The 12,976-nt window shown below is 32.3% G+C and overlaps 1 protein-coding gene across 16 annotated transcripts in view; it reads left to right on the top strand.

Moving 5' to 3' along the window:
• Window positions 1-493: 493 nt before the first annotated feature.
• Window positions 494-12,976, top strand: part of LOC143223814 (dynein axonemal heavy chain 6-like) — a 753,870-nt gene continuing 741,387 nt past the window's right edge. For 15 of the 16 annotated variants that reach the window (XR_013013097.1, XR_013013087.1, XR_013013090.1 and 12 more), the window contains exon 1: window positions 6,745-8,054. The gene's annotated coding sequence lies outside the window, so the exon portion shown is untranslated. Of the gene's footprint in view, window positions 950-6,744; window positions 8,055-12,976 lie in introns of those variants that run through there. The other variant, XM_076452289.1, reaches the window with a different exon arrangement.

The following is a 12,976-nucleotide window of genomic DNA, read 5'->3' as shown; positions in this document are numbered from 1 at the left end:
AGTATTGTTGTTAGTTAGTGATATTCTTGTCGTCAGTTGAGTATTGTTGTTAGTTAGTGATATTCTTGTCGTCAGTTGAGTATTGTTGTTAGTTAGTGATATTCTTGTCGTCAGTTGAGTATTGTTGTTAGTTAGTGATATTCTTGTCGTCAGTTGAGTATTGTTGTTTGTTAGTGATATTCTTGTCGTCAGTTGAGTATTGTTGTTTGTTAGTGATATTCTTGTTGTCAGTTGAGTATTGTTGTTAGTTAGTGATATTCTTGTCGTCAGTTGAGTATTGTTGTTAGTTAGTGATATTCTTGTCGTCAGTTGAGTATTGTTGTTAGTTAGTGATATTCTTGTCGTCAGTTGAGTATTGTTGTTAGTTAGTGATATTCTTGTCGTCAGTTGAGTATTGTTGTTAGTTAGTGATATTCTTGTCGTCAGTTGAGTATTGTTGTTTGTTAGTGATATTTTTGAGTCTTCAGGTAAATATTGTAATCGGCTCGTAATCCGAGGGTCGAGGGTTCGCGCCCGTGTCGCGCTAAACATGCTCGCCCTCCCAGCCGTGGGGGTGTATAATGTGACGGTCAATCCCACTATTCGTTGGTAAAAGAGTAACCCAAGAGTTGGCGGTGGGTGGTGATGACTAGCTGCCTTCCCTCTAGTCTTACACTGCTAAATTAGGGACGGCTAGCACAGATAGCTCTCGAGTAGCTTTGTGCGAAATTCCAAAAAAAAAAATTTCTACTTGCTACCATTATCTCGACGCATTTCGTGAAAAGAATATGAATTTTTAATTCATTAATATTTTAAGTGATTCTGAATACCAATGTTTTCTTCTTATAATCCATAGATGTTCCGGTGAAGTCCATATTGGCTTTTTAAAGAAATATATCCAACAACTTTTTTCTGAATCATCACTTCACTGTTTATACGGTCCAAAGCACACAAGAAATAATATATATATGTAAGTGTTGAAATTACACCCACTAACTGTTGCTTTAATTTTCTGAGCATTTAACACCAGAGAATGAGTCGTTTTATCCTACATTTCTGGTGTAACAGACAAAAATAGGAAATATTAAATAAATTGAAATATATAGGTCTCATCTGTTGTGAATAATATACATAAGAAGCTTGGTAATTTGATGTTTAAAGGACACCACATAAGATCTCACGGTAAACTTTCCACTAAAGCAGACTGTTTGCTCATCAGAGGTAATTTATCTTTACTTGTGTGTATTGTGTGTGTTTTCTTATAGCAAAGCCACATGGGGCTATCTGCTGAGCACACCGAGTGGAATCGAACTCCTGATTTTAGCGTTGTTAACTTTACTTATTTTGACAAATATTCTAGATTACGATAAATTTTTCTCAAAGTCTTTTCTGAGTGGTCAGTCAGTGATGAGAGGATAAGAAAAGTTGTAAGTTTTCAAATATTCAAATGATGTTTCCCTTTACCCGTGATTTATATAATATAATCATTAAAACGAAATATAAACCATACTAAAATACACGCTAGTTCACGCCAAATCACGTTGTTTCAACTTTAAATGAAGTGAATAAGCCTTATGTTTGTGTCACGATTTTCTTTGAAGATCCTTCTAACGTATATCTTCCTTGATGATCCTGGTGTCAGAGACTATTAGGGCTCAGATATATTCACATCTAATTAAGAGATGCTGACCAAAAGGAATGAAATCAGTCTTCACCTATCTACTCTAAATCAAATAAAAGGATTGATTCCACTCTAAAATTACTCCCATAGCTGAAGATACAAATCGTGTTCAGCGACATATCGTAGCTCGAACCTACGATTTCTAATATGTACAAAATATACATTTTTTAAAAAAAATTAGAATTAATTAATATGAATCGCTTGTCTAAGATATTCTAATGTAGGTTCTTTAAAGTGTTTATTGCTCTTTAAACAATGGTTTATACAAAACACTTGGGAAAAAACTTTCGAAGAATCTTTTATTCGGAAATTTATCAGTAATCTTCAGCTGGGACAGCAGAAAGTCTTCGGATTTACAACACTAAAATAAGGGTTTCGATTCTCCTCGATAGACACAGGAGATAGTACAATGTGGCTTTGCAACAAGAGAAATGCGTGTGTATTTTAAAATAATTTTTTTTTGAGCTACAGATACAAAAAAAGACTTTACCTCTACATGGAATGAGGAATAGCAGAATTACGAAACTGTTTTTTATTCAGATTACATAAATTTTTCATTATTTTATTTCTTCTTTAAACGTTTATTCAATTAGTAATTTTAACATCAATATCAATTTTAACATAGAGCTGTGAACTTCAAGGAAGCAGTCATGGAGATTGTACTGTTCTCAAATGACATCAGCAAAACTATTAATTCTAATAATAATAGTACACGTAAATTTGAAACTGGTAACTATAAAGTTTAATTTAAATTAAAAAAAACTTATGTTTTCTAAAATTTTAATCTCTTAAAAATACGGTGAACTGCATTTTTAATTTTAGTCGTGTTTGGCCTTGGTTGTTCTTCCCAAATGATGCGTTGTCTGTAAAGTAACCATTGGGTTGTGAGATTTTCAGTTGATCTATTGCGCCACTCAGAAGAACACGTGATGGTGTATCCTAGTCTTGACACAGAATGAAACAGAATGCAATTATAAAATGCCTTTACAAACTTGTAATACTTTTTTAAAACACATGGACACCTTCCATCCAAGATTTATAAATTGTTTGTCAGCCTTTGGTTTCACTTTTGGTAAAATTTCCATCAAACTTTTCTTCGAGCCGTGAATCGTCATAAAGTATCCACGATCAGTAAATTCCGTTTGAAAGACTAAAGTTTCATCAATGCAGCTGATGAAATCATCCTCACGCTCTTTTTGAAATTGAAGAAGAGTGAGATTTTGTGAAACAAGAACTTCTGCCAGTTCAGTTTCATAGTATTTAATTCCTTGTAGGAATGTGTTAATATTCCCATCATCTCCAGGAACAATGAAATGTTTTGTCTTTATATAATGAATAAAGAAAGGGAATATGGTCCCACCTCCTTGAAACTGATATTTCTTATCTTTAGGCAGATGCCAAGGTCGTTTTCGTACTGGAGTGGTAAGGCACCTGTCTACTTCACACTTGGAGAGCTTTTCAACTGGAATCCTGTGTCTGATTCCATTGATACTCAAATGTATTGGTTTTATTCCTTCAGGAAACATGGCAAAATATCAAGCTATAGCAACTTATTTCACTTGAGATTCTTATTTCCCAGATTCCTATTATTTTATTTGCTAACGTTCACTGACTTGTCATGTAGTAACTATATTTCGTAAATGTGTTCGTCTTTCCGTATCTAAGCATTACTTTTTAATTATTGTTACGTAATGCATTGTTTTATCAATAAACGACAACAGCCAATAATACTTAAACATTTACAAATATTATTGTCGAGTGAAATAATAACTATCATTGAATAGATTTTCCTTCTATGTTTCCTCATTTCTTCACCAATCAACACAAAACTTGACACTGAGGGAAGGCAAGCGCAAATAGTCCTCACGTAGATTTGCACGAAATAAAGAAATTAAATAAAATGTAGCCTATCATTTCAAACGGCCCGGCTAAAGCGTTCGACTCGTAATTCGAGAGTCGTGGGTTTGAATCCTCGTCACACCAAACATGCTCGTCCTATCAGCCCTGGAGCGTTATACTGTTCTTATCAATCCCACTATTCGTTTGTAAAAAAGTTGGCGATGGGTGGTGATGACTAGCTGCCTTCCTTCTGGTGTTACACTGTTAAATTAGGGACGGCTAGCGCAAATACCTTTAGTGTAGCTTTGTGCGAAATTCAGAAACAAAACAAAAAGTATCAAAAATAACAAATCATTTCACATATACTGGCGGCTATGCGTAGGAACTTATTTGATAAGCTTTTCATGAAAACTTCTGAAACAAACCAAACTTTGAAAGTAACCTTGTCAGAAAAAATGTGCAATTTTATGTGTATGTACGTGCACTTATCACAGTTTGAGAATGATAAAAATCTATTTTTAAACTATTATTAATTGTTTTCAAATCCGTTAAATTTTACAAATAGGTTTATTCAAAAGAAACACATTTATTAATTTTGTTTGTACTTCTTTAAAATGTGATCTACGTAGAGTCGTCACAAACGCAACTTGACTGTGATTGGCGAAACCAATTCAAAGGTGAAAGTTGTGAATATATGGCGGCGTGCTTGAGTTAGGATATAATTTGAGAGTGTCGTCATTGAAGTTTGTAGTTAGCGTTAATAATTTGATTCCTGTTAATTAAATTTTTTATGTATCACTACAATAATATATTATTAATCTGCGCTTACTAGAATATCTTCATCGTGCGGACATATTTGATACCTAAACTTTGAAGAAAAATTAGATTATGACACAGAATCCGAGTCACACTGAATGAAATTGGATGTCTAATTCGATTTCGAGCCAAATTTAGCTATTTGGAAACTGAAGTGACACACCAACTTGTAATGTATATGTAGGCCTCTTGTATCCAGACTTAGATTTAATTATGATTTTAAGTACATATTTTAAGGTATTAGTAATAAAGCGCGAAGGAAGTTGTAACAATGTGATAAAAACAAAGTAACAACTAAGAGTTTGTTTGTTTATTTTGAATTTTGCGCTAAGCTACTCGAGGTCTATGCGCTCATCGCCCCTACTTTAGCAGTGTGAGACAAGAGAGAAGGCAACTCTTATCACCACCCTCCGCCAACTCTTGGGCTTCTTTTTTACCAACAAATAGTGAGATTGATCGTCACCTTATAACTCCCCCCACGGCTGAAAGGGCAAGCATGTTTGGTGCGACAGGGATTCGAAACCACGCCCCACAGATTTCGAGTCAAACGCCTCAACCACCTGGCCATGCCAGGCCACGAAGTTAGAGTAAGACTGAAGTTAGAAGAAGAGTATGGTGAAAAGTATACATCATTTGATTAGAATAACCATAATAATTTCTTTTAAGTTTATTTTGGGATATTTAATATTTATATGTATCAAAAGCTAGTTTGTATACTTCTAGGGGAACTGTATAGGCCTAAATGGAGAAACCTTGATAGTTATGCAAGTTATACCTTTTTCTTACATTAATGATGCATTTGTAAAGGCAGAAATGGAATATCAGTAATCACAGTGAGAAGTGTGTATTAATTTGTTATAACTCAAAAAACAAATTAAATAAAAAAAATTCTGCATTGACTGAAAATTTCCCAGGGTACAAGCTACAGTGTGGGATCACAATATGTACCCTAGGGTTTTGAGGTGACTGAAGAAATAGGACCCACACTGCAGTGGGGATACACTGTCTATCAGTCTTAACCTCCATTCACCAGTCTCATATAAGAAATAGAGTAGCAACACATACAGAATTAGAATTAGAAGGTAGGACAGTGAGACGTGGGTGCTCAAGCCCACAACTTCCTACATGTGAAAATGATGTTGGACATGTTTTTCCTCATAAAAACTACACACATGATTTATAAAATACAATGCAACAACTGTCATGACTTCTACATTGGGGAACGAAGCAGAAAAATGGAAACTAGATTCAAAGAACACAAAAAAACTATCTTTGCACGTTTTTCAATACGACAAATGTCGTAAACACATTATCATAGGAGACTCCCAGATGCTAAGTAGGAAAACAAATGCAAAATCAAAGAAGCCCTACTTATAGATATAAAATTAGAAATTAGGAGAGAGAGGTGCCGGTGCTCAAGTCCATAACTTCTCATGTTTTTGAGTTATAACAAACTAATATAATTTGTGAGAGGTTCAGGTTTGCTGTTTTAATGGAGTCATTCCTTCTGATTTTACACATTTCACTATTTAACTTCATTAAAATGTATTTATTTTCACTAATACATATTAACAATTGTGATAAAAATACTGACAGAAACAGGTTACAACTTCATGTTGCATAACAAAAGTGTAAAATGTTTTATAAATTCCCAAAAAATGAAAATCAAACAAATTCAAGTATTTGGAAAGACTTGAGACCTACTAGAGCGATAGCTCTGATGATAAAATGATGCTTTTAAGAAAGCATTTAAAAGATTTAATGAATGAACACGAATTTGGAAAATGTTTTTCCAAATATATTTTGAAAATTTTGGGGCTAAGGATTCAAAATATGGAAAAGATTATTTGAAATATCTTTTGATATTTTAAGGGAACATGTTATTGTAAAATTAAGAACAGAATCCTAGGTGGGATTGATCTGTTCATTTACTGATTCAGCCCCTGAGGTGCCTTTCCAGATGAAAATTTCAGTTAGAGTTATTCTGGTAGAAATTATTTTTACTGTACTTAATCTTTCCAAACTGTAGTTGATTATTAGAAAGTACCAAAATATTTAGAGTTGTATCACTTCACTTACATTTCTTATACAACCACAAAAAGCAAATATTTGGCTGTGAATATAGATAGTTTTTCTAAAAGTTCTTTAAACACATTTTAAGAGTGTTGATATAATTACTGGAACCTTCTTTTTCATAATAACTTTTGTTCTTGAGAATGATTGCATGAGAGATTGAAATGTTGTACTTGTTTTTAAAATATTTCTTCTTACTATAAAAGGTGTAACTTCCAATAATCTTACAGCAGTGTTCGTATTATGAGTACTTATCACATTTTCAAACAGTTATCCCTTTTTATGTACTTGTTAACAGCAGAATGACTTTATAACACCCCTATGTCAAAAGTTTGAATTAGTTATTCATGTTTTGCACTTGTTAACAGAGTTCTTAGAATTCTTGCACTATTACCAGCAGCAAAGTGTGTGAACTTTTAATGCTAGAAAATTGGTTCTGATACACATGGTGGGTAAAGCAAAGATAGCCTATTGTGTATATTTGTGCTTAGTTACAAACACATAAATAATTAGAACTCAACACAAAACATTTAGTTTCTGAACAGACTTAAAAAAATATACACAACAGACATAATTGAAACACAAATTTAAAAAAAATTTTATTTTCTTATTCATAATTGTATGCAGTGGACAGACATCTATATTCACAAATAATATTATCCTACTAGTAAAATGTGTAAAAAAATTGAAATATATAGAGTTGGCATTTCAAGTCATAGTCTTAAACTGAGGACATTTGAATTCATGTTTGGAAAATTCCTTGTTAACAAAGTTTTCAATATTTGTGTACAGTAAGAGATATGATATCAGCTTGGTGAATAAGTATGACTTGTATAGAGATTTCTAAAGCTAACTGTGATTGAAAATTGGCTCAGCTCAATGGAAACCTAACTGACAGCTGTCTGTTGTTTTCAAGTAATGTTATAATAAGGTTGATAGTGTTGTTACATTTATTAAACAACAACAAAATAAAAATCAAACTTCTTTAAAGCCTCTGTTTGTATGTAATTTTCCTTTAAGTATTGTATAAGAAAGATTTAATACCAAACTTAAAATACTGAGTAATGATGTGTGCTTGTGAACAAATTATATGTTATGTCTTTTTGTGTAAGTATTAAAATTGATGTGTGGGTTAAAGATAAAAAAGTAGTTATATTTTAGTGTCTTTATTTTTCTTTCAGGTAAATAAAAAGTATTACATTTATTCAGAAAGTGAGATAGAAAAATAACACTTTCATTTAATATATATTAATTAGAGCATAACCTACTATTTTGTAACTTTGATCTTCATCTACATATTCAGAGTAAATCAATGGATCATTGTGATATAATTTTTGAGCAACAAAATCTTTGAAAATGCAGAATATCTTTTTATAAACAATTACTTGTGTTGAGCTGTACTTCATGTTTAAATGTTCTAATGCTGTGTTTTTTATCACCCAGATAAATCATGATTCTAGCCTATCTAAAAGTTTACATTGGATAATACACTCCTTTCTTACATGTGGTAAAGCAGAATTTTGTATTATATCAGTGGTGTTGTCCCATGACTATCTGCACAAACAGAAACAAGCTTCAACAAGCTGGGCATTGTCTATGTGAATTGAACCATCTGCCAAGATTCTGTGATTTTGAATGTATGTGAGGACACTCTTGTAAGTGAAAAGTAAGTTAATTTCTATAGTATTTAGTATCTGCTTAGTTTCATGTAACTTTAATAAGTTTAAACATTTCAAGTAACTTGTCATTCAGTTTGTTGAAAAAATTTTTGGTACCATTCAGCAATTTAATTTAACCTGCATTTATTTATTATCATGTTAAGGTAATTAAAAAGCAACACTAACCAAAATGAATAGTGATATGTATATATATATATATATAACATATATATATATAGACCAAAATTTCAATGTTAGTTACATACCACACTCGGTTATTTATTGAGTCTTGGAAATTAAGATGTCTTTATTAATAATTAAGTAATTTGCTTAAGTTTAAATTATCTAAGTTTTGAATAAGGCTTAATAGGAACTGAGAATGTCTTTCTATATGTATATTTTAACTTATAATACATTTTCATATTCCTATCATTTTATAATAAGTGAATATTGTTTTTGACTTTTTTCATCTTCAGTTTAACATGTGTAAAGAATAGATGTAGATGACTTAATACAGAGAAAAGTGATGGAATGTAGAAATAAACATAATACATTGAATAGTTATATAGTTGATTCTCTGTAAGTACTGACCTCCACTAGTGCAAACAATAACTAATTTCATAAACCAATCACACTAATATAAAAATAAGTCTTGTTGGTACCTTGCCATTGTTTTTTAAATTTTAACATTGTGCCCTCTTGTCATAATGGGGTATAAGCATTGTTTAATGAAATTTAGTCAACTTATTCTAACTTTGGTAGTGAGGAAAGCTGAAGAATACTAGTAAATAAAAGGCTGTTACTGATGGAATTTTGGCAAGCTGTAGTTTGTTGTATACAAAGATCAAACTGAAAGAAACTTAAAATTTAAAATGAATAAACATAAGTAAAGTGTTGAGAAAAAAAGGTAAAATTCCTACATTACGTGAACATGCATATCGTATCAGTCTTATCATTTATTTGAAAAGAACTGTTATTTTGGATCAATTGAATGAAATAACAGCTGGAAATATCGGATAATTTACGAAAGAAATGAAAGTGAAAGTAATTATAAATAAAGATAAAGGTTTGGCAAGTCAACCAGTATATGAATGACATGTTTTTCTGAAAGTTCAGTGTATTAACTAAGTACTCGCATGATCAGTGGCTTTTTACATATTTATGGTTTCCATGTAGAGTACCTGGTTTGAGACTATTTAAACTTTCCAAAAAACATTGATCACTTGAGTACCTCAATTAAACTGTACGCTTGTTAATTATGGAGTACCTGAGGGTCAGTGCTTGGGCTTTTGTTCTTTCATATTTACATTAATCATATTGCTAGAGGCATGTCATGAGAGTTTACTGAGTTATATTTAAAATTTAATAAAGTTACTTTTATTATCATGGTAAGTAAACTTGGCAACAAAACTTAGCTTGTAATACAAATTTGGAAATTATATAGTTTTATAGGACAACATTTAAAAATGTCTTCAATTTTCCATTGTTTCCGAATTGTGATATTTGCATTTTAAGTATTTCCTCTTCTCTTATTTATTGACCACTTGTCCAAGAAGTACAAAATTTGACATAAGTCGCTCATTATAATATTGTTATTACTCAGACAAAGTATAATTTTTTTTATAGCCTTCAATCTTATTTGGTTACAGAGCTATAAACTAGAAAATCAAGTCCCTTTAGCCATACCCATAATTAAGTTTTCTCTTTCACAAGTTTCCAATATTTAGTTCTCTTTGATATTTAAAACTATATTACTTTTAACCAACAGAAATCCAAATATTATATTACATAATTTTCTGTACAGGAGTTTGTTTATTTTGCTTCCAGTGCAAATTTTATTTCCACAGGAAACACATTGGCAAGTTTAGCTAAATTTTTATTGAGTCTTACTGAATGGTAAGAAAGCCAGAAAATTTTGATAGTCCTAGGACAATATGTGCTTTAAGCATGTTATTTTGTATTCTTTGTTGCAATTTTGATTAACTAAAAATCATTTAGTGCAGTAATACCATTATAATAATAGTTTTAATTGAGAGTTGATAAAAAAAAGACCCAGGTAAGTACTATATTTCTAGTTTTTCATGTGTATTATTTATTATTATAAAGGTAAATAAATTATAAGTTTTAGATTAGGTTAAATAAATAAAAAAACAAAAAGTTTTCCAGTGATATGCTCATTAGTAACCAATGCATTACATAATTTCTTCAGGTAACGTAAGCTACATGTTTACAAAGTGGTTCACAACTTGTGTGGTGATATCATTAGTTAGACACAGTTCAAAGAGCAATAAAATTTAAGCATAAATATACATATATTGTAAAGGGCTTAAAGCTATTTAAGATAGTCAAATGTGTCGTGAAGTCATTCTTGAAAATAAAAAGGACAATATGTTTTCTTTTCATGGTGTATGAGGTGTAGAGTTAGAATGAGGAAAATAACATAACACGTAAAGTTTTACTGAAAAACACACATTGAAATTCCAGTGCAATTACCCACCCTTTTCACAGTTATAGCTATTTTTCATATGATTTCCTTCTCGTGCACAGATTGTCACTCACTACTAGCTGTGAATTACTATCTAATTACACATGTATGCCACATGTGTAAATTAGCATTCAACAACTCTCCACCAGTGTGAGTGTAACACATCCTTATTCTGATATTTATATTACCACATCAACCTGCCACAATCAAGGCAGGTTATCTTAATTGCAGGGTATAGCCATACATTACAAACCCTCTCAGATATTTCCAGTGTCAGTGTTTCGGTCGCTCAAAGACGTCATGTTGTGGTTCATTGAACTGTGCTCATTCTTGCCCAGAATGGTTAGAAGAAAAAGAGATGCAGCATTTGAAAACGATTCATAACATTACTTATCCTGAGGCTTGAAAATTGCTGTCCAGCACTTCATCTCAGATGTATGGCTGCTGCATGTCATCCCACAACTACAGTGGGAGTGCAGACAGATATCTCTGTGTCTCCAAAAGAATCATTCTCAAACCAAATGAAAAGGATTTTGACCTGCATTGTTAAAAAAGTTGATGAATTAGCTTAACATCCATCTCTGTCCCTAACATACATTCCAACAAATCCCAAGATCCACTTCCTCTGGTTCTGGGTACAGGCATTTCTTTGGGTGCATCATCTTCTCCCACCACAAGATGCAAAGGATCATTTGTTCTTGTCCCCAGTCACTGGAATCCTCTTTAAACAGCATAGACCTACCCAATCGACCCAGGACAGGATCCATGGAGGTTGACAGACCTCCCTCAAATAAAGACAGTAAAGAACAAAAGACATGGACGAAAACAGAAGGGTTCTCCACCCAACTTACCTGCACATAAGTAATAATGTCCAACTTGATACAATGGAACTGTCAAGGTTTACGTTGTAATCTGGATGACATCAAAACACAGATTGCTTCCTACCATTCTGCATGTCTTTCCTTACAGGAAATATACCAGTAACCTGCCAATACAGTTACCTTTCAGTATTTTTTTTTTTTTGTACAGAAATGACAGGCTGTGTGATGGATGAGCGCATGTAGGGGTGGCATTGTTGGTTGAATAGCATGTGCCCACCCTGTCTTTGCCACTGGATGCACTCTTGGAGTCTATTCCTATCTTGCAAGGTGTTGCTGTACACTAATGCTAGTGATAATTTATTGTTTATGCATGACACCTTGTTAAGAGGATAAAATTGGTCTTACCTGAAATCTAGTGTGTCTTTTTAAAATCCCAAACTTGTTTATTCTTATCCTTTGGTTTTTAGATATATCACAAGAAATCACAACACATTCATCCTTCCTGAATATTTTATATATTTCAATAAAGTCTATTCTCTCTCTCTTCTTTTTTTTAATGCTCTTAACATGCTTTTCATAAGTTGCCAGGTAAGTCAATCACGTATTTCAGTTGAAAACAGAGAATCTACCTAATTCTATCTAGTTTCTTTGGTTTTGTACATTTCTTGTCAACAAGCTTTTTTATTTTGTAAAATTTCAGTCATCAACATTATTTTAACTGAACTTTTCATGTTCTTAATTATAGGAATATGTTTTAAAGTCATTTTAAATACTTTATTGTGAGAGAGAAAATGTAATGTAGATTGTATGGTCAGTAGTATGTACTTAATGGGCATTCTCTACTCAATCATACGAAATTAAATGTAGTCATGTTGTTTCATATTCAGTCAGTAAATCAAACCACCCCACCCACTCCCCACAAAAAATTATATTTACCAAAGAGTTTTGCCTACTTCAAAGGCATCTTCACATTACAAAAGGAGAAAAGATATAACATTTATGAAAAGTTGTTTTACACCTAATGAAGGAAACACAAAATCACATGTTCATTGCAAATTTAATCACTTTTATACCCTTATTTTAAAAGAGACCAGAAAATAGAGAGAATGGTGTTTCTGATTTTAAATATTTCTGGGAGAGCATGCCTCTGGATCTTCCTTAAGATATTGTGCATAAAATATGGTGTAGAGTCACAATCCAGCACTACATAGTACACTGACAGGATTATCTCCCTGATTCATTAGTATCACCCACTTAAACATACTGAAAACCTTGTCTGTTGATCTTTTATAAAGAGATCTTAATATAACCTTTCCATCCCTGGAGTAACTTTAGTAGCTGTGGTGTGAACAATTTACAACAAATCAGTGTCATTACTCAGACAAAGCTCACACAATATTTCAAGTGAAGACTATCGAGGACCAACTAGTGGCTTGAATAGAAAGATAACTTCCTCGTTTTACTTGATAATCAGTTTAAGTTGCATCACTCTGAACAGTCCTTTATACATCACCATTCCTTCTTGTGCATGAAGACCAAAGTTGTACACCACTTCATAAGTATTTGGTGGATCAGAGCAAGATATATTGATTATCTTTCTTATGAAGTAGTTTGATCCTGCAGG

Source organism: Tachypleus tridentatus, chromosome 8, assembly GCF_004210375.1.
Source record: "Tachypleus tridentatus isolate NWPU-2018 chromosome 8, ASM421037v1, whole genome shotgun sequence".
Lineage (NCBI taxonomy): Eukaryota > Metazoa > Arthropoda > Merostomata > Xiphosura > Limulidae > Tachypleus > Tachypleus tridentatus.
This window is presented reverse-complemented; position numbering and strand designations above follow the sequence as displayed.